Source organism: Gobius niger, assembly GCF_951799975.1.
Source record: "Gobius niger genome assembly, chromosome: 9".
Lineage (NCBI taxonomy): Eukaryota > Metazoa > Chordata > Actinopteri > Gobiiformes > Gobiidae > Gobius > Gobius niger.
Window position 1 is genome coordinate 3,376,757 of NC_136860.1, and position 20,926 is coordinate 3,397,682.

Below are 20,926 nucleotides of genomic sequence, written 5' to 3' on the forward strand. Positions count from 1 at the left end.
CTGAAAACATCTGGGTCTTTCATATTTTGAGATGTTTGATGGCTAAAGCTAATGCTAATGCTAATGCTTACTGCTGTAGCAAAAACACATTAAGGCCAAACAAACTCTGGCTTAAGGCGAGACACTGCAGGGAAAATAATAATTTAGTGAGATCAATTTCAAACCGTCGGTGTGGATTACTGAAGAGTAATCTATCTTTTAATGTAAAAATAAGACACTTTATTATTTGTTATTTGTATTATTTTGTTTTTTGTTGTTTCTCGCCTTAATGGAAACTACATCGAGCTCACGAACTCTGGAAAGTTTCCCAGTCCAGCAGGTTTGGCTCATGTTCTAAGTTTACTAACTTCACTCAGATCTATTTTTATGACTTTAAACGTTCCACGGTTGTGACTAAAGACAAACATTGTCCTGAAACAAACCATTTCAAAACTGCACACAGAAGATTAGCTCATATCAAACCCCTTGTGCACCGTTTGACCTTGAGGGCCACGGTTTTCCTCTGTGGGATTTTCTTCTTGCTCTGATTGGTTAGTCTGAGTCATGTGACCGAGCCCAGTTTTCCCACAACAGGAAGTGCATAAAACTTGATGATAAGAAAAACAAAAGTCAGCAGAAACAGCAGCTTTCAGTTGGACACAAAGAGCTGACGACAGATTTGTTTTTTCTTTCAAACTAAAGGGTTTTGGAGCTTTTGTGTTGGAATAAATGGAGTGTTGTATGTTGGAGTCAAAATTTTAAAAGTCTCTTTACAGCATGACCTCAAATGTGCAGTTCCATGTTGAGTTACCTGAGCACAGGCAGATCCACAGCACCGCGGAAGAATCAGCAGCATCTGCACAAAACACCAGAAAACTGTCACTTTGGTCTGACTTTGTGAGAAAAACTACAGAAATACAGTTAATGGTCTTACATAGAAACAATGTTCAAATCTGATGTTGATTTTCGAGCAGCACATATTTATACAAACAGTTTAAACATAACAAGTTACAGGGCCATACCCCGGGCGGGATCTCTAAAGAAAAACAAAAGAGAGCAGGTACCACAGTGAAGTGTCATGGCCGTCTTCTCCTCTGTCAGGTGAGGGTCTCAGAACATGTATTGTAAACTATGTTAAAGAGGGGGTATTCTGCTTTTTTTCAATCACATAGCACCAGTCTATATCACACTACAATGATGACCAAACCTTCTGTTGGTCTGTAAATGCAGTACATTAAAATAACTGCCTTGTATAAAATGTCTCTCTCAAAATGGCTGTAGTGAATGTCTTGAAATAGGCCTCTGTCTCTTTAAGAACCTCTGACCCTTTCAGACACGCCCCCTCCACACGCTGTCTGTGGCATCAGTGGGGAGGGGGTTCTGCTGAGGAGCAGTGGTTGGTTACTCGGCTGGTGAAGGACTGGAGGACTATCCCTAAAATGGCCGCCATCAGAGTTTTTACAGATTACTCAAAAACATGTGAATGTGCCAAGGCAACACTTCAGGCATGTTTTTAATGAGGGAATGACATAATATCATGATGTAAAACTCGAAAAAGTCGATTTTGCATAATACCCCCCCCCCCCCCCCCCCCCCTTTAACATAACAGAGCTCCACATGAGAAGACATCACAAATGGACCAATATCATGTGGGAGCATGGGGGAGCCAGACATTTTCACAGGGGTACCCCTTGGGGCAGTACTCTAGGGGTGGCAACTTGAGGCGGGGGGAGGGGGGTAGTCAATCGATATATCATTGTTCTTGGCTAGGGGTAGGCAACGTCAGGCCCGAGGGCCAAATCCGGCCCTCCAGCACAGAACCTCTGGCCCCCAAGATGATTACGTGAAATATTACTGTGCAAATAAGAGATCAAATATCTGTTAAAGTAGTGTCAGAAATAGTGTCAGAACATCCCACTTGGCCATAATGTTAAACAGTGATTCTCTACTGGTGGGTCGGGACCCAAAAGTGGGTCACGGAACCATTTTCAGTGGGTTGTGAGTCTATAGGGAACTTTTGTTCAATATTTTCCATCTGAAACTGCGTAGAAACACTAACTGTAGTAGTACTAGTAGTAGTTTATTCGGTCAGTTCATTCCTTTAAACGTAAATACATTTCCAATTCTTTGTGGACAACATGACCGAAAGGGTTTAGGCTGAAGTGAAAACTTATAACGCCTAACCCAGTTTACAGACTTCCATGAGAGAAAAACAAAAACAAAACACAAACATTAATAATGAACAATATCAAGTGTTAAACAGAAGAGAAAAGCATGTATCTGAAGTTAGTAACATAAATTTCAATATTCCAACAAATATGTATACATACATTTGTTTTAAGTTAATTTAGTTGAAACTGTGCCTGTTAAAATGATGTTATTGGGTTGTTTTGATCATAATTTCAGTCTTAGTGGGATATCTGCTGCTTGTTCAACACAAACTTGCGAGGAAAACACAATATTTTATACGATATATGACAAATGACAGTTTTATTCTGGTCCTCAGCTCGTCCTCCGAGGGTGATGGTGGGTCCCAAAGCCACTTGGGTAAAACATTGGCATTTGCAGAAAATAGTTCTTTACTTTAGGCGACAATGTTGAGATTCGGCCCTTGGGTGTTTTGGCAATGATGAAAATCGGCCCCCAACGACGCAAACTTGCCTACCCCTGGTTCATGGGGCCGTCACACCAGTTCAACCCCAAACTAAATATTATGCTGCTACTGTCACTGTGTAACACGGGCAAACACGGACTGGATCTATCAAGACAAACACACAAATGATATGAACAAACAGCCCTTTAAACACTCACTGTGTCCTCCATCTTCTGGCATCAGTCGCACTAAACCTCTTTATCCAATGATTATCACTCGTCTTGGTCATTCGCGTCCATTTGGTGAAACTTATTTTGCCTAATCCACAGCGACAGGCCTGTGTTAGACCTGCCCCGCGCCCATCGCCGCTTCATTTACATCTGCAGTCGTAGATAAACCATGAGCACTTCTCTGTAAGAGCGCGGTTTGTGAAGCACGTGACAATGAAAACATTGAGGAAGTGCTAAGAGCGAGGCACAGTGGGAGATGCATTCAGGGACAGTAAGAAGTGTAGGAAAGGCACATGTTTTCACCAAAAATACGCGGAAAATCGTGATAAATACTATATCATTCAGGTTCTCCGGCGGGGTGGCAACGGGGGAGGGGGGGGGGGGGGGGGGGGGGGCAAGGACTTTGCTAAATGCCAAGGAAACTGATAATTAACAGTAAAATAAAGCTTGAAAAGGGAATTGTGCTTTAAATCATTGTACAATTGCACTAAAAACAAAATGACATTGATCAGATGTCATTTTCAAATCACTTGGAATGACTTTTTGTCAGGAATATGTACAGGGCTGCAGAGAACGTTCATGTTTTTAAAGGGGGGGTATTATGCAAAATGGACTTTTTCAAGCTTTACATCATGTTATTGTGTCACTCCCTCATTAAAAACATGCCTGAAGTGTTGCCTTGGCACATTCACGTATTTCTGAGTAATCTGTAAAAACTCTGATGGCGGCCATTTTAGGGATAGGTTTGCCTGAGTCCTCCTAGGAACGCCCCCACCTCCTGGAGACGCCCCCGAGCTTTCGTCACCAGCCGAGTAACCAACCACTGCTCCTCAGCAGAACCCCCTCCCCACTGATGCCACAGACAGCGTGTGGAGGGGGCGTGTCGTAAAGGGTCAGAGGTTCTTAAAGAGACAGAGGCCTATTTCAAGACATTCACTACAGCCATTTTGAGAGAGCACAATTTTATACAAGGCAGTTATTCTAATTTACTGCATTTACAGACCAACAGAAGGTTTGGTCATCATTGTAGTGTGATATAGACTGGTGCTATGTGAGTGAAAAAAGCAGAATACCCCCACTTTAAACTTTCTACAGATACTGTATATAAATGTATTGCTCTTGTGATAACACTGGGTTTGGTACAATTAAAGAAACCAGGCGGGTTTTCATAAGGAACATTTTAGAGTTCTTGTTTATTAATGAGGGCCTGACTTTGATTGACAGGCCGTTAGCATCAGAGCTAAAGGCGCGGTTACAACCGAACTACACGCCCTTCTGACCTGTTTAGGAACATGCTCGGTCAGAGCAGGGTCGGAGTCTGTAAATCCAGTCCAATCTTTAGGAAGAGCACTCTCCCACATGTTGTAACATATATAAAGGGACAACAAGTGGAGTGTGTGGAGTCCTACAAGTATCTTGGAACAATTATTGATTGCAAACTGAATTTTAATGAAAACTGTGCTGCTGTTTGTAAAAAGTTCCACCAACGACTGTATTGTCTTCGGAAACTGTCCTTCTTTCATGTAGATAAAACTGTGATGACACTGTTTTATCGGGCATTCATCGAAGCGACCTGAGCTTTCTGCCTGGTCGCCTGGTACGGGAGCTCCTCTGTTAGAAACAGAAACGCCTTGAATCAGCTCGTCAAGTGCTCAAGTAAAGTCATTGGCCAGCCTCAGACCAGTTTGGACTTTCTGCATGATAGACAGTTAGAGAGGACGGCACGAAGCATCGTAAAGACTCAGAGCATCCTTTGCACTCAGAGTTTCGATTGCTTCCGTCTGGGCGTCGGTTTTTGATGCCAATGAGCCACACAAACCGTTTTAAGAAAAGCTTTGTTCCCGCTGCCCTTTCCTTTATGAACAAGTCGGGATCAAATTGCCCCTGACACGGGTTTTTTATCTTTGTTACTGTCAAGTGGCTTAAATCTCAGTTGTTTTTGTACCAAAGGCACATCCTGTTAGTATGTGGAGCACTTATAAGTTTTGTATTTTATATGTGTGATGTTTTATCTTTGTAAAATGTGTTTTAATGTGTCGACTAGTTCTCAGAATTGCAAAACGAATTTACCCACGGGTATAAATAAATTAACCTAACCTAACCTAACCTAATCCATTATGGACTCCCCCTGGATACACATTAGCATTAACATAAACGGGGAGGAGAGAGCTGAAGGAGTCTCTTGTTTATTATATCTACAGATGTAAATACAGGTTAAAGGAACAGGCCACGGTTTTTCCATACTGAGATATGTTCTCACCTGAGCTTAGACAACATGATATGTACCTGTCTGGTCTTTTTGGCCTCTCCCAGTGTATTCCTATAGCTCCAAACAGGGGTGAAGTTGGAAGCGACCACGCTCATCCACAGGTACAAAGACCGGACAGGTACGGATCAACTCGTCTAAACTCAGGTAAGAACATATCTCACATTTCTCAGATGGAAAAACCATGGCCTGTTCCTTTAACTGACTGTGGCGACAGTAGCGTGCGACGTCTCATGATCGTTAGGTCGGGGGTTCGAATCCCGTTGTGTCCTTGGGCAAGACACTTCACCCGCCTTGCCTCCAGTGTCTGCGTACATTGGTGTATGAAGTGTGAATGGATGAGCGCTCCCTTGACGTGAAGTGGAACTGGACACCAAGGACTGGACGTTCTGTGATCTTGGCCCGTCTGCTGAGGGACTCCCATCGGCCCTGGGTCTCCTGTCCGTCCATGGGAGTGGATCTCTCCATCTGCGGTTCTCCCCAAGGTTTCTCGTTTTTCCCCCTGGGTTTTTGAGTTTTTCCTCACCGTGCTGGAGCGTCTAAGGACTCGCCGCTCGTCATTTCAAAACCATTGATTGATTGATTGAAGTGCTTTGGGTAAACTCTCATTGGAGGACACTCCCAATGCAGCTTTTTCTGTTGGTTTTATTGAGTTAATATTTTAGTTATACAAATGTTTAAGGTTAGGGACCGGGTTGTGGTTCGGAAAAAGGATTCTGTTGGAGTTAGAACAATGTAGGGGGCGGGATTAAGGCGTCGCTGGGTTAGGGTCAGGTAGAAACCCTCACTATGAGCTTCAAATGAATTCAAGTGAACAGAACATGAACGAAAACAAAACACATTTGATGTAATGTATTTAGTTTGGCATTTTTCAGCAGTCAGGCTGCCCCCCCCCCCCTCTGATCATGGATTATGACACAGTTATTGCTCGTTGCACAACATGAGTTTACACAAGCCTCTCCGCCCTCCATCGCTTCTTCTTCCCTTTGTATCGAAATCCTCAAACTTTTGACGCATCTGAAAAACGTGGCACATCCCTCTGAAACTGCGAAACATCTGCTTCCTGGACATTCCTCCAAATTAATGAATTTATCTCCGGGGTGGGGGGGGGCGGAGGGCCGAGGGGGGGGGGGGGTTCACACCAGCTGTTCTCCCGAAGAGTGTCAGAGGCAAACCCACGCTTTCGAACTGCTCGGTCTCTGCCGTGTTTCACCACTTGTCGGACGCACAAATCGCACACAAATGGTTTGCAAACTGCACAGGTTCTTGTTGACTGAAAACAGGTGTGAATATTTACAATCCGAGCCGCATACCTTGCTGTCCGGGTGGTTCCAAAGGCGTCCTTGTAAATCCGTCAGCCTCTCTCCGCTCTCCCCGGGCTCTGATGCTGCTGCTCCGCTTCGCTCTGCAGTCACTTGTTGGTCGTCGGGAAGCTCAGTTGCACAACAGGGATGAGCGGCTGCTTCCTTTCCCAGGCAGCGCCGCGGTTCTCAGGGTTAGAAAAAAAAAACATACAAATAAACGCGGAGAGAGAGAGAGAGGGGGGGGGGGGCCTCCAGGGATCGGTGAACCAGAGGCCGAAGAGCCTCTGTTCCTATAATGCCACTGATGTTTCCTCTGGAGCGAATCGAGTTACAGAGGAGATGGTTTTCTGAGCTCACTTCAGGAGGATCAAACACAAACAGGAAGTGATGAACCCATCCTTTATTAGCTACGAAGAATATTGTGCTCACATCACGTGCCGTGTTTGAAACTGTATTTTGTTACATAATAACTATACAGTTTTGAGTCCTTCATTACTGACCATCGTTAGCATTAATACGTGACTAAACAGATCATTAGGTCCGAGCGCCATCAGGACCAAGTGGCTCTGAGAATCGTATCACAGCGTCAGAGCGAACACACACTAATGCACAACATAAAAGTGCTCCTGTTTGCACACACACACTCCCATTTTATCAGTTTTTTGCTACGAGTTGTCTTCCATACTGAGATCTGTTCTTACCTGAGCTTAGACGAGTTCATGTGTACCTGTCTGGTCCTCACGCGTGCCCTCAGTCACGTAAACACAGCGCAGACGGTGTTAGCATTTAGCCTCTCCTCCTCTATAGCTCCAAACCAGGTGAAGAGAGAAGCTACCAAGCTCTTCCATGTTGTCACCGTTTAAATATAGTTACGTGAAGTGTTACACGATAAAGTATAATTACCTGTGGATTTTCTAAGCGGTTAAAAAAGGGAACTACATTATAAGGCGTAGTAATACCAGGAGTAGTTCGACCTCCGCACAGTAAAGTGAGGATATTACTGCGTGAACATATCAGTGAGTAAAAACAGTGGCCTATTCCTTTAAAGGCCCAAAGCACTTTCAATGGGAAAATACTACTGCATCATTTGTATATGGTAATGTATATATTACCAATAAAGATAGTAAAAGATAGATAGATAGATAGATAGATAGATGTATAGATGTATAGATAGATAGATAGATAGATAGATAGATAGATAGGTAGATAGATAGATAGATAGATAGATAGATAGATAGATAGATAGATAGATAGATAGATAGATAGATAGATAGATAGATAGATAGATAGATGTATAGATAGATATATAGATGATAGATAGATAGATGATAGATGATAGGTAGATAGATGATAGATAGATAGATAGATAGATAGATGATAGATAGATGATAGATAGATAGATGATAGATAGATAGATAGATAGATAGACAGACAGACAGACAGATAGATAGATGATAGATAGATAGATAGATGATAGATAGATAGATGATAGATAGATAGATGATAGATAGATGATAGATAGATGATAGACAGACAGATAGATAGATGATAGATAGATAGATAGATAGATGATAGATAGATAGATGATAGATAGATAGATAGATAGATAGATAGATAGATAGATAGATAGATAGATAGATAGATAGATGATTGATAGATAGATAGATGATTGATAGATAGATAGATAGATAGATAGATAGATAGATAGATAGATAGATAGATAGATAGATAGATAGATAGATAGATAGATAGATAGATAGATAGATAGATAGATAGATAGAGTAAAAATGTTGTCACAATTGTCACAAAATTTCATTTTTCATCGTTCTGATCTAAAAAGTCAATCACACCTATACCATATTTGTCACAGTGTTGCCGTGGCGATGACCAGAACGTCCCATTTTATTCTATTAAATGTTCAAATGGCATAATTCAGCGATTTGCTTCAGCTTTTTCTGTCTCCTCCAGGACATTTACCTGAATTAAACCCCACAGAAAATGATCTAGAATCAAAAGTTTTCCAAATGTTGACATAATGTTTGTTTGTTTTTTTGTTTTTCATGTATAAGGTTTACTAAAACTGAGCCTGAAGCACTCAGCATTGTCCAAAACCACCCGTGTGCTTTGTCGGGCACCAAGAGGGATGTTTTAACACTGTAACTATTGTGACCACTACTTAAAGGCACACTGCGTAACATTTTGGACTATACTGTTGCCGTCAGTACAAAACATGTTTCTAACGACCAGCTCGACACAGAAAATGCTGTTACTGCAGTGGATAATCAAAGAATGGATTTGGATGAGGACCATATCTGTTTGAATCTGAAACTCTGTTGACTTTAGTCACATCTCCATGGAGACGAGCTGGAGACGTCCCCCCTCCCGCTAAAGTTACAGTCACGTCTTAGGAGAGCTGAGGCCGCTCACAGCAGAATCACATGTTTGTTTGAGATGTTTTTTAATGCTGAAAATATCTGTCATAAATTAAAAGCTTGTATTTCAATTTTACTTTTTGGGTAAAATTCTACGCGGTGTGGCTTTAAAGAGACTAGATGCAAGTTGGTCATTTTATACTCACTACTGCCACCCCAGGTCTTACGTGTAACTGCAGCTTCTATATTAAGCTCGTGCATGACGGAGCTTCAGACCCGAATTAACACCAGGATTTAAGAGGCAGTTGTGGCGAACAGGTCATGGCTGGAACATGTAGGGGGAGGAAAATACTTCATTTGAACATTTTTAAACTCTGTCTAGTCCCTTTACTAACCCATAAATAATCAAAACATATTGTGTGTATTATTTGTGACATATTTACAATGCTTTAACAGTAGCAGTCATCATAAAGTGTTACATACATTCGATCAAACAATATAATAAACTATTGCAAAATGAGAAAATAAAGAATAAGCATGTGGTTTTATTACACAAAAAGTGAAAATGTTATAACCAGGGCACATTGTTGAACTCTCTCCTGCAGGTGAAAGGCATCGAGCCGCCAAGACATGGAGATAGTTTTATCCCGACAGCCGTTTCAAAGCACAATGGTCATGTGAACTCATGACCATTCAACATTATTTATTACAGTTCTTAGTTTTATTGTTTATTGTCTTGTATGTTCTTAAACGCACCAGAAGTTCACACCCGGACAAAGTTTGCTGCCTGTTGTTTCCTCTGGAGCCTGAAGGGAGGAGATGAAGACGTGTCTGAGCCGGAGCACAGAACAGACCGGAGGCACCAAATGAACATTGATAATTAGCTTTGGCTAATATGTGGTAGTAACATGAGCTAATGCAAGACAAGAGTCACCAACCCCATTTTTTCTAATAATAAAACAATCTGAGTCTCCAAAACAGTTTTTTGGCTTAAAGGGATACTTCAGGATTTTTGACAAAGGGCCTCATTTCCTAGTTATCCAGAGTGTTGCTGATTTCTGGAGATTTTTTTTTTTGTAATTCATGCAATTCTTATATTTGAAGAGTTCCGTGGCGCTAGGCTAATGCAAGGCTAGTGCATTTCTATGGTATCAGCTAGCCTGCATTAAAAACAGTGTGACCCGCTCCACAGAGCACCTGAGGCAAATCACTTATAACACCAGACTAACCATATAAATGTCTGTGTCCATAGAATAATGTTTGGAATATAACTGACCTGCATCACATGAATGATCACATTTTGAGGGACTATTTTCTAGCAGATCACTCCGCCAACGCGTAGCTTATACAACCACGAAGCTGATGCTGCTCAAATATAAGTTCTTTTAACCTCTTAATTCCCGTCTGAACCGAGAGGATCTTTTTCCTCACGTTATCAGATTTTTTTTCCATAATATTTGTGTTGGGTATTCAACTCATTTTTGTAACTTTTTTGTCATTTCTTCTCATATTTTTCTAATTTTTTGTCACTTTTGACATTTTTTTTGGTCATTTTTTTGTTATTTTTTTGGTCAAATTTTAATCACATTTTTGGATTTTTTTTTGCCACATTTTGTCACATTTTGGTCATTTTTTGTCACATTTTTGTCAATTTCTTGTGACATTTTTGTGACATTTTTGCCACTTTTTTTATCCATTTTTCGTCACTTTTTTGTCAATGTTTTCTCACTTTTTTGTCACATTTCCATCATTGTTTTCGTCTCAGTTTTGTCCCTATTTTCACAGCTTTTTTCCAGAAGCTTTTGGACTGGGGTAAAGCCAAACTGGAGAAAATGTGCTCGGTTCAGGTGGGAGTTAAGAGGTTAAATGCAAAATGGTTAAAATGACTCTATGGACACAGACATTTATATGGTTAGTCTGGTGTTATAAGTGATTTGCCTCAGGTGCTCTGTGGAGCGGGTCATATTGTTTTTAATGCAGGCTAGCTGATACCATAGAAATGCACTAGCCTAGCGCCACGAAACTCTCTAAACAGAAGAACTGCATAAATTACAACAAAAAAAAATCTCAAAAAATCAGCAACACTCTGAATAACTAGGAAATGAGGCCCTATGTCAAAAATCCTGAAATATCCCTTTAAAGCTTCAATCTGTGACATGATATTGTTATTATCCTGTTATTGCTCAGTGTCACTGTGTCTACAAAGACTGATGACCCCTGACCTAATCAAATTAACATATATATTATCGACTGATTGACCCAAACGATGACCTCTCTTTGCCCTAACACAAGTATTCCTGCCCTGAAACCGTGACCCGGATCCTCCCGGTAATATTTACACCAACACAAAACCCATTTGGATCTGTTCACACAATATTGAACAGATCGTTGCCAAAAGCTCGGAGATAAAAGCCGAGTCGCTCTGAGAGCTGCACCCCACGGACCCGATCAAACCGTCGCAATTACAAACGGAAATTAACCTCTGGACGCCCCGCGAACCTCAACATACTTTCAGAATCACCAGATCAGACGATTGTGTTTACGTGTAATTACTGCCTTTAGTTCTTATCTCCGCCTGATCCAAACGACCACCAAAGACTTTTCGCTACGAGCCAGGAATATCATCTTCCCAGTTCGTGTCAGCGCAACAAGCTTCTTGTAGAAATGATTTGCCCGGAGGTTTTCTCTCAGAGAAAGGAATCGTCGGTTTGCGATCGCGGTGAGAGATATCGGGACAATGTTGTGATCTATAAAGAAAAGGAAATTGCCGTTAAAAATGCAGTGATTGTATCTGGAAAACATGACCTGGAGGAGGAAACGGTGAAGTTTAGATGAAGGAATATTTCCAGCTCTTGTGGTTGACTGTGGAGCTGCTCCCCCCGAGGCGCTGATGCAGGGAGTTCATGTTTTATTGCCTCGGTTCAGGAGGACCACGCCTGGGACAACCTCGTCCTCACCTGACCACGCCCTGTTCGTGTCAGCCAAAGAACAGCACTGTTGGTCTGAACTCTCGACCCCTCCCGCCCCGCACGTCTTCAGCGCTGGGCCTGAAGAGCTGTCCACACACCGGAGGAAGAGCCCCCACCCACTGTCTCAACCCAATCGTCAACTACTCACTGTTCACCTCTTAACTCCCGCCTGAACTGAGAGCATTTTCTCCAGTTCAGCTTTACCCAAATCCTGTAGGCCAGTGTAACGCCTCATTTGAAAGCTAAGATCTACAAAACTCATCTAAATGGATCTTTTTCCTCACGTCATCAGATTTTTTTTCCATCATTTTTTTTGGGGGTATTCAAGTCATTTTTGTAACTTTTTTGTAATTTTTTTTCTTCATTTTTTTTCACTTTTTGTCAATTTTTTGTCCTTTTTTTTGTCAATTTTTAATACAATTTTTGACATTTTTTTGTCACATTTTTGTAATTTTTTTGTCACTTTTTTGCCAAAGTTTTCTCACTTTTTTGTCACATTTCCGTCATTGTTTTCGTCTCAATTCTGTCGCCTTTTTTCACAGCTTTTTTCCAGAAGCTTTTGGATTGGGGTAAAGCCAAACTGGAGAAAATGTGCTCGGTTCAGGTGGGAGTTAAGGGGTTAATAGATTCTTTTAAATCACACCATGTGTCGTGAAATCCTTCTGACCTGCAAGAGCCTGAGGTCACAGTGTCAATAACATTAGCACTGATGTTTCATTTCCCTCCTTCCTTACTTCCTTTCTTGTTTTTTTGGATGATTTTTGGGTTTAATTTCTTTAGACCTGCTAAAACATACAAGGTAAATAATAGTATACTGTTTTTTACTGTAAAATGTACAGATTTATTTTTTCTAAAATATAGATGTTTATGTATTTTAAAACTTTTTACCGTAAATTGCACAAGAAATGTGTGTTAAATTGACAGTAATAAACCGTGAAAAAACAGCTGTAATTATTTTCAACTGTAATTTTAATGACAATTGTCCTGTATTTTTTACGGTAAAAAAGTGGCAGCTGTGGTCGCCAGTTTTTTACTGCAAAATTTACAGATTTATTTTTCTAAAATACAGATTTTTATGTATTTTAAAACATTTTACCGTAAATTACAAACTTGCTTTTAATACTTGAACACTGAATTGTGTCTAGGTTGCAATTATTTGATGTTTTTAAATGTGTTTTATCTTTCTGTGAAGCACTTTGGTCCTCCTGGTGTTGCTGTAAAGTGCTATATAAATAAACTTTGATTGATTGATTGATTACACAGAACATGGGTTTTAAATTGACAGTAATAAAACAGCTGTGAAAAAACAGCTCAAATTATTTTTCAACTGTAATTTTAATTACAATTGTCCTGTATTTTCAAAAACATTTAAAAAAATGATAAATTTACAGATTCATTTTTTCTACAATGCAGATTTTCATGCATTTTAAAAGTTTTTACCGTAAATTGCACAAGAAATGGGTGTTAAATTGACAGCAGTAAACTGTAATAAAAACAAATGAGACAGTGCTTAACTGTAAATTGAATAACAAGGATCCTGTTTTTTTTACAGTAAAAAAAATGGCAACCACAGCTGCCAGTTTTTTACCGTAAAATGTACAGATTTTTTTTCACAGTGTAAACAACTAGAAATGCAATGGCTGCGCCATTGCGATTGACTGCGGAATTGCGGGAAGCGAATGCAGAAATTGCATAAACTGTTCAAATTGCATAAATTGCTTAATTTGCATAATCTTATTTGCATAAACTGGTAAAATGCATAAAATGTCATGTTGCATAAACTGTATAAACTGCATAAAGTGGTAAAATGCATAAAGTGGTAAAATGCATGAATGGGTTAATTTGCATAAATTATGTAAATGGCATAAACTCTTTAAAATTCATAAATCCTAAATGGCATAAACTCTTAAGTTTCATAAACGCTTTAAAATGCATTAACTGGTTAAATCCCATAAAGTGGTTAATTTGCATAAATTATAAATGTTGCATAAACTTTTATATTCCATAAACTGGTCAAACTGTTGAAATGGCCTCAGTGCTTGATTGGCAGAAGCTGCACAAATGGCTGAAAGTCCTGGAGTCTCCCCATTGGCTGGATTCCCCACATACACACCAATGCAAAAATTTCAAACTCACGTATAAAAAAAATGGAAATCTGCAGAAGGCCAATTTTTTCTCAAAACCCACAAGTTGCAGAAGCTGAACATGCACAAAGTGCAGAAATTGCATAAAATGCAGAAAAAAGTGCAGAAAAGCATGGATTTGCGGCAGCCCCATTATAAGTCAATGGGAAAAATCTCCGACATTTTGACCGATTGCGGAAAAAACGTAAATTGCAGAAGTCCCAAAAGTAATAGCACCTTCTCCTCAACATGCGGAACATTTTGATGCATAACTTGCATAAATTGCACAAAGCATGAAGGTGCTGAAAGCTCTAGAAAATCGGGAAAAAGATGGAAGAGGAATAATAATAAAGAACATGAAAACCAATAATTGACTGCGGAAGAATTCCGCAGTCAATCAATGAGACAACAGTGGAAGGATTACAGCAACTTTCACACAATACTAAGAAAACGTGTACAACTTAAAAACAAGAGCAGTCACATGGAGGAAACTCCTTTACACGGGATTTAAACTGATAAAAGGTGACGAGATGATCCACACTGAAGGTTTTCTGTGCCTCGGTCCAGACATTTGGTGCGAAGTAACAAAAGTCCTTCTTCATTAGGTCGGGACAGTGCATGTTAATGAAGCCACACCGGATTGTAGCTTTGGGTTCATTTCCATCCGTCGTCCCCCATGATGCGCACTCTCAAACGCACTCTCATTCATCCTGGCCTATTGTACATGTTTTTAGTGGTAGGGTAAACCGGAGGACACGGGGAGAACATGCCAACACCACACAGAAAGGCCCCGTCCAGGTGGGAATCGAACCCGGGAACTTTTAGCTGTGAAGCATGAGCACCAACCGCCTGAGACCAGCTCTTCCTGATTTCACTTTGCTTTTGACTTTGGGGTTTTTAAGGTCAAGGTTAAAGGTTTATTATGTGGAAGAAAAAGTTGATTTGATATTTCTGTATCTGACCTTGCATTGACCCAGCGACTGGATGAGTGGTCAGCACGGTGCCTTCACTTTCCATCACACTGGTCTCCAGGATCAGTGGTTTGGAAGGCTTTCTCTAACTCTCATCTAAAAAATCTACAAAACAGTGATCCTGTAGAGACCACCGTAATGGTGCCAATCGTACTGACCTGTAGGAGCAGAGGGCAGCTGTTGTACATGTTTTAGTGCTGGGGGAAACCGGAGCATCACCATCATTCGGTGGATTACTTCACTTATTCCACAGCACAGGGTGGAAGGGGGTTCAACCTTTTGTTTCTAAAAAAACCCCGAATCAAACCAAAGACTATTATTGTTTTGTTCTTTTAGTAAGACAGAAGGTTTAGTTTACCTGCTTTACTAGTTTCGACCACTTCTTGTGATCTTTGTTTTTTGTTTGTTTCTTTGTATACTTTATTGTCTCCGTAGGGAAATGTGTCCTCTGCATTTAACCCATGCTTTGATGCCGCTGGGACGACCCGTAAGGAGCAGTGGTCGACGGCCGTGCCACGCCCGGCGACCCATGATTTGAGATTTTCCAAACCAAATACAGAAGAAGAACGAAGAAGAAGCAAATGAATAATACATATAACACTAGAAATGCAATGGCTGCGCCATTGCGATTGACTGCGGAATTGCGGGAAGCGAATGCAGAAATTGCATAAACTGTTCAAATTGCATAAATTGCTTCATTTGCATAATCAAATTTGCATAAACTGTATAAACTGCATAAAGTGGTAAAATGCATGAATGGGTTAATTTGCATAAATTATGTAAATTGCATAAACTCTTTAAAATTCATAAATCCTAAATGGCATAAACTCTTAAGTTGAATAAACGCTTTAAAATGCATTAACTGGTTAAATCCCATAAAGTGGTTAATTTGCATAAATTGTTAATATTGCATAAACTTTTATATTCCATAAACTGGTCAAACTGTTGAAATGGCCTCAGTGCTTGATTGGCAGAAGCACAAACGTCTGAAAGTCCTGGAGTCTCCCCATTGGCTGGATTCCCTCATACACACTAATGCGACAGGTCCACATACACACCAATGCAAAAAATTCAAACTCTCGTATAAAAAAACTGGAAAACTGCAGAAGGCCAATTTTTTCTCAAAACCCACAAGTTGCAGAAGCTGAACATGCACAAAGTGCAGAAATTGCAGAAAATGCAGAAAAAAGTGCAGAAAAGCATGGATTTGCGGCAGCCCCATTATAAGTCAATGGGAAAAATCTCCGACATTTTGGCCGATTGCGGAAAAACCGTAAGTTGCAGAAGTCCCAAAAGTAACAGCACCTTCTCCTCAACATGCGGAACGTTTTGATGCATAACTTGCATAAATTGCACAAAGCATGCAGGTGCTGAAAGCTCTAGAAAATCGGGAAAAAGATGGAAGAGGAATAATAATAAAGAACATGAAAACCAATAATTGATTGACTGCGGAAGAATTCCGCAGTCAATCAATTAGAACCTTACCTTTTGTGTCCCTGTTGGGTCCTAGCACTGATATCAATATGGGATCGCTCCGGCTTGAGTCATTCGGGGAGAGGACACGCTGTTGGATCATCACATACCAAATACATTCATTATTTAGTTTTGAAAAATGTTGTTTGTTTGTAAAGTAGCAGCACCTCGTTAACTCACCGTAGGTTCGGACTCAAACAGATCGACTGAAGCAGCAGATGGAGGGTTTGGTTACGCCCATGTACTGCTCACTGCATTCTTCCTTACACTGGATGGAAAGCTCTACATTGATGTTTTAGTGAATGCAAACGGCTCCACGTTTTCCTCTCTGCTCTGAAGGCTGCCGTCGCCCGGTTCGCCGTTTCGTTCTTCTCCGACAAAAGTACAGATCAAGTCTATTTTCTGCTCTGGGTCCACAGTTCAGATCAAAACCACAGAGGAAAGAGCAACACTGTCCGGCTTTTCAAAGTAAATCACTTCTGCACTGACTTTATCCGTACACGCCTCAATATTTCCATCTTGATATCACTTTAGGCCACAAAAACAATTACACCACCCTAGTGTTCACAGAATATTTCTCTGATTTTGAGCATTGGATAAGCCATCGAAACCTGAAATCCCATTAACCTCTTACCACCCGCCAAAACCAAATGCATTCTCTCCTCTTTGCCATTGTCGTCACTTATTATTTCCCTTATGTGTCTTTGTCACTTTTTATTGCACTTTATATTGACTTATTTTGTTACTTTATTGATGCATTTTTGTCTCTTTTTGCTGGATTTTTGTCATTTTCTTTGCGGGATATTTGTCTTTTCTTGCTGGATTTGTGTCCTTTTTTGCTGGATTTTTTGTCTTTTTTTCTGTCTTTTTGTCTTTTTTTTGCTGGATTTTTGTCTTTTTTTTGCTGGATTTTTGTCTTTTTTGCTGGATTTTTTGTCTTTTTTTCTGTATTTTTGTCTTCTTTTTGCTGTATTTTTGTTACTTTTGTCTGTATTCTTGTCATTTTTTGCTGGATTTTTGTCTTTTTTTTGCTGGATTTTTGTCATTTTTTGCTGGATTTTTGTCTTTTTTTGCTGGATTTTTGTATTTTTTGCTGGATTTTTCTCTTTTTTTGCTGGATTTTTGTATTTTTTGCTGGATTTTTGTATTTTTTTGCTGGATTTTTGTCATTTTTTGCTGGATTATTGTCTTTTTTGCTGGATTTTTGTCTTTTTGCTGGATTTTTGTCATTTTTTTGCTGGATTATTGTCTTTTTTGCTGGATTTTTGTCTTTTTGCTGGATTTTTGTCCTTTTTGCTGTTTTTTTGACTTTTTTGCTAGATTTTTGTCTTTTTTTCTGTATTTTGTCTTCTTTTTGCTGTATTTTTGTTACTTTTGTCTGTATTCTTGTCTTTTTTTGCTGGATTTCTGTCTTTTTTTGCTGGATTTTTGTCTTTTTTTGGTGGATTTTTGTCACTTTTTTCTGTATTTTTTTCTTTTTTTGTTGTTTTTTTTGTCTTTTTTTTGCTGGATTTTTGTCTTTTTTTTCTGTATTCTTGTCTTTTTTTGCTGGATTTTTGACATTTTTTTGCTGTATTTTTGTCTTTTTTTGCTGTATTTTTGTCTTTTTTTGCTGTACTTTTGTCTTTTTTTGCTGGATTTTTGTTACTTTTTTCTGTATTCTTGTCTTTTTTTGCTGGATTTTTGACATTTTTGAGCTGTATTTTTGTCATTTTTTTCTGTATTTTTGTCTTCTTTTTGCTGTATTTTTGTTGCTTTTGTCTGTATTCTTGTCTTTTTTAGCTGGATTTTTGTCTATTTTTTGCTGGATTTTTGTCATTTTTTTGCTGGATTTTTGTCATTTTTTTGCAGGATTTTTGTCATTTTTTTGCTGGATTTCTGTAACTTTTTGTTGCTCTTTTATCACCTTTTTGTTGAGCTTTTGTCATTTTTGTCACTTTTTTTGGTCACTTTTTAACGCTTTTTTTGTTGCGTTTTCATCCTCATTTTCTTCTCGTTTTTTGCCTCTGTTTTGAAGAAGCTTTTAGATTTGGAGAATTTGGAGAAAACATGTTCAGGTGGGAGTTAAGAGGTTAAAAACTAGTCACCAGTTTCTTTTTCATTCGAAATGTATCTCTGGAAAAGCCTCACGCACCACCTGCGGGCACCTGCTGAGCTCCGAATCCCTCCTGGTTTGAATCTCTGAGGCTGTAGCCGTCAGAGAGGATGGATTTAGGGGACTGGAAACCTGAGAAATGTAGCTCCAAGAAGCTCCGTTTGCAGTATCAGGCCTCTCCTGCTCAGGCCAATGAAAACACCTCCTTCACCTCTCGTCTTTAAAGTGAGAAAAGAATGGTTTTCACAGACTGCATGCGCTCACTGTCCGTCTCTGAGCAACCTCTGAACAAACGCAGTCTCACCTTTGGATCGGGTGTGAGGAAAAACACATGAAAACTCCTTAATGTGAACCATCAGGAGACCATGGAGACAGCGTAAACAGGCCGAGCCAAGCAAATCAGAAAGTAGATCCCGTGCATAGGTGATCACAAAGGTCATGTTATTTTCCACTAAAGATCAGATTTTGGCTTCACGATGACAAGAACAACCCAAGTCCAGCTTCCAGAAGTGATTAGTTCATCTGACCAAACCTTCTGGATGAGAACACTGGAGTGACCCCTTAGTGATGTCATTCATGACCAAATCAGCTTTTTTTTTTAACAGTTCTTTAAAGTTGAAAAAAGACAGATCTTTTGGCATCATTTTACACAAACTTACCCTGAACGAACTCGAGAACACACTGTAATAAGTATTTCCTTGATTAAAAGCAACACGCTTGAGTTCAGTGGTTGCATTTGCCTTTTTGCTTTCACACAACTTATTATTCAACCTCTTCAGGGGCCAGTTTCGGTCCGGGCACTTGGACGCACTTGGACACAAGGGGGCGCCCTTCCAACCTTCTCAGTGTAAATGTGAATTGACTTTCTTCAGAGTTAGACTTTAGGAATAGGGGGTTAAATAAGTAACTTCTCACTCCTTTTTGGACATGTGCATTTGTATTTGGCTTTTGTCTTTTTGATTTGTAGCAGCCTTTATGTTTAAAATGTTGTAAAGGTGTGTTGTGTTGCTCACATGTTCAAAATAAAGAATAATGAGTGACAGTAACATGACGTTTAATACAGTGAGCTCTTTGATTTCAGTAAAAAGGCTGAGGCAGGGGTCATGGAGCTTCTGCTTTGAGCGGGAAATCAGGCCTCAACCTTTTCAGGCAAGGCAAGTTTATTTGTAGAGCACAATTCATGGACAAGGCAATTCAAAGTGCGTCACAGTTGCATAAAATTACTGGAAACAAATAGCTCACTGTATTTAATAATAATAATAATGCATCGGTTTTATATAGCGCTTTTCTGGACACTCAAAGACGCTTTACATTGCATTATTCATTCACTCCATACCCGGTGGTGGTAAGCTACTATTGTAGCCACAGCTGCCCTGGGGTAGACTGACGGAAGCGAGGCAACCAGTCTGCACCATCGGCCCCTCCGACCACCACCAACCACTCACTCACTCACTACATTCGCTAGGCTTCCTGGTGTTACTAAACGGTCTCCCATCCAAGTACCGACCAGGCCCTTCCTGCTTAGCTTCCAAGGTCTGACGGGATTGGGCAGAGCAAAGGTGGTATGACCACATTTTATTTAGCGTCATGTTACTGTCACTCATGGAGTCTGAAGAAACTCTGAAGAAAGTCCATGCACATTTACACTGAGGAGGTTGGAAGGGCGCCCCCTTGTGTCCAAGTGCGTCCAAATTCCCGAACCAAAACTGGCCCCTGAAGAGGTTAAAAAGTAAGTTGTGTGAAAGCAAAAAGGCAAATGTAACCACTTAAATCAAGTGTATTACTTTTAATCAAGGAAATACTTATTACAGGAATACACAAGAGGCGGAGCTAAACCCGGCAAAACCCGGAGGAACCAGCAACACTTTTGGATTGTGGAGGAAACAGGTACTTCACTAGTGTCCAGCAGATAATGAAGAGCCCGGAGCCGATAACAGTCTTTGTTTACACTTTGGTGCTGGTACTAACCCACCAGCAGGACTGGTCACTAATGCGCCTCACGGTCTTCATTACTTCATTACTAGAAGGACAAACTGGTCAGACAGACGGTGAATACAAGTTCTTCCTGTTCTTGTGGATAGAACAAGCGCAGAAATGGATTTTCCTTTCTAATATTCCGATACAGTAGAAATGACTCTTGGGGTTAGAAAAGGAGTAACCCAGGGGTCATATACGGGTTTGTTTACATGGTCATACTCAACCAGGTCATTGATAATATTACTTGACTGCATGTAAACATTTATTTCACCTATACATCTTTCAAAGGGCCAATAATAACAATGTAATCAATAAGTGAGCCGGTCAGTGCTCAGGTCCTGGAGAACAGGAGTTTCTGGCTGGATTCATAAAAAGTCAATGTACTCTTCAGTCTCTTGGACATGAACAGATCCCGGACACTCTGCTTCCTGTAAAGAACCCGAAATTCCAGCGAATGATTTGGAAACCTGTCTCTGCGTCACAATGAGGTTAAGCCGAGCCAGTCGCTGTCCCTTTTTTGTTTACCCACAAACCTGGACTTTCACTCCGCCGTCTCTTATCTCGGGGCCATTTC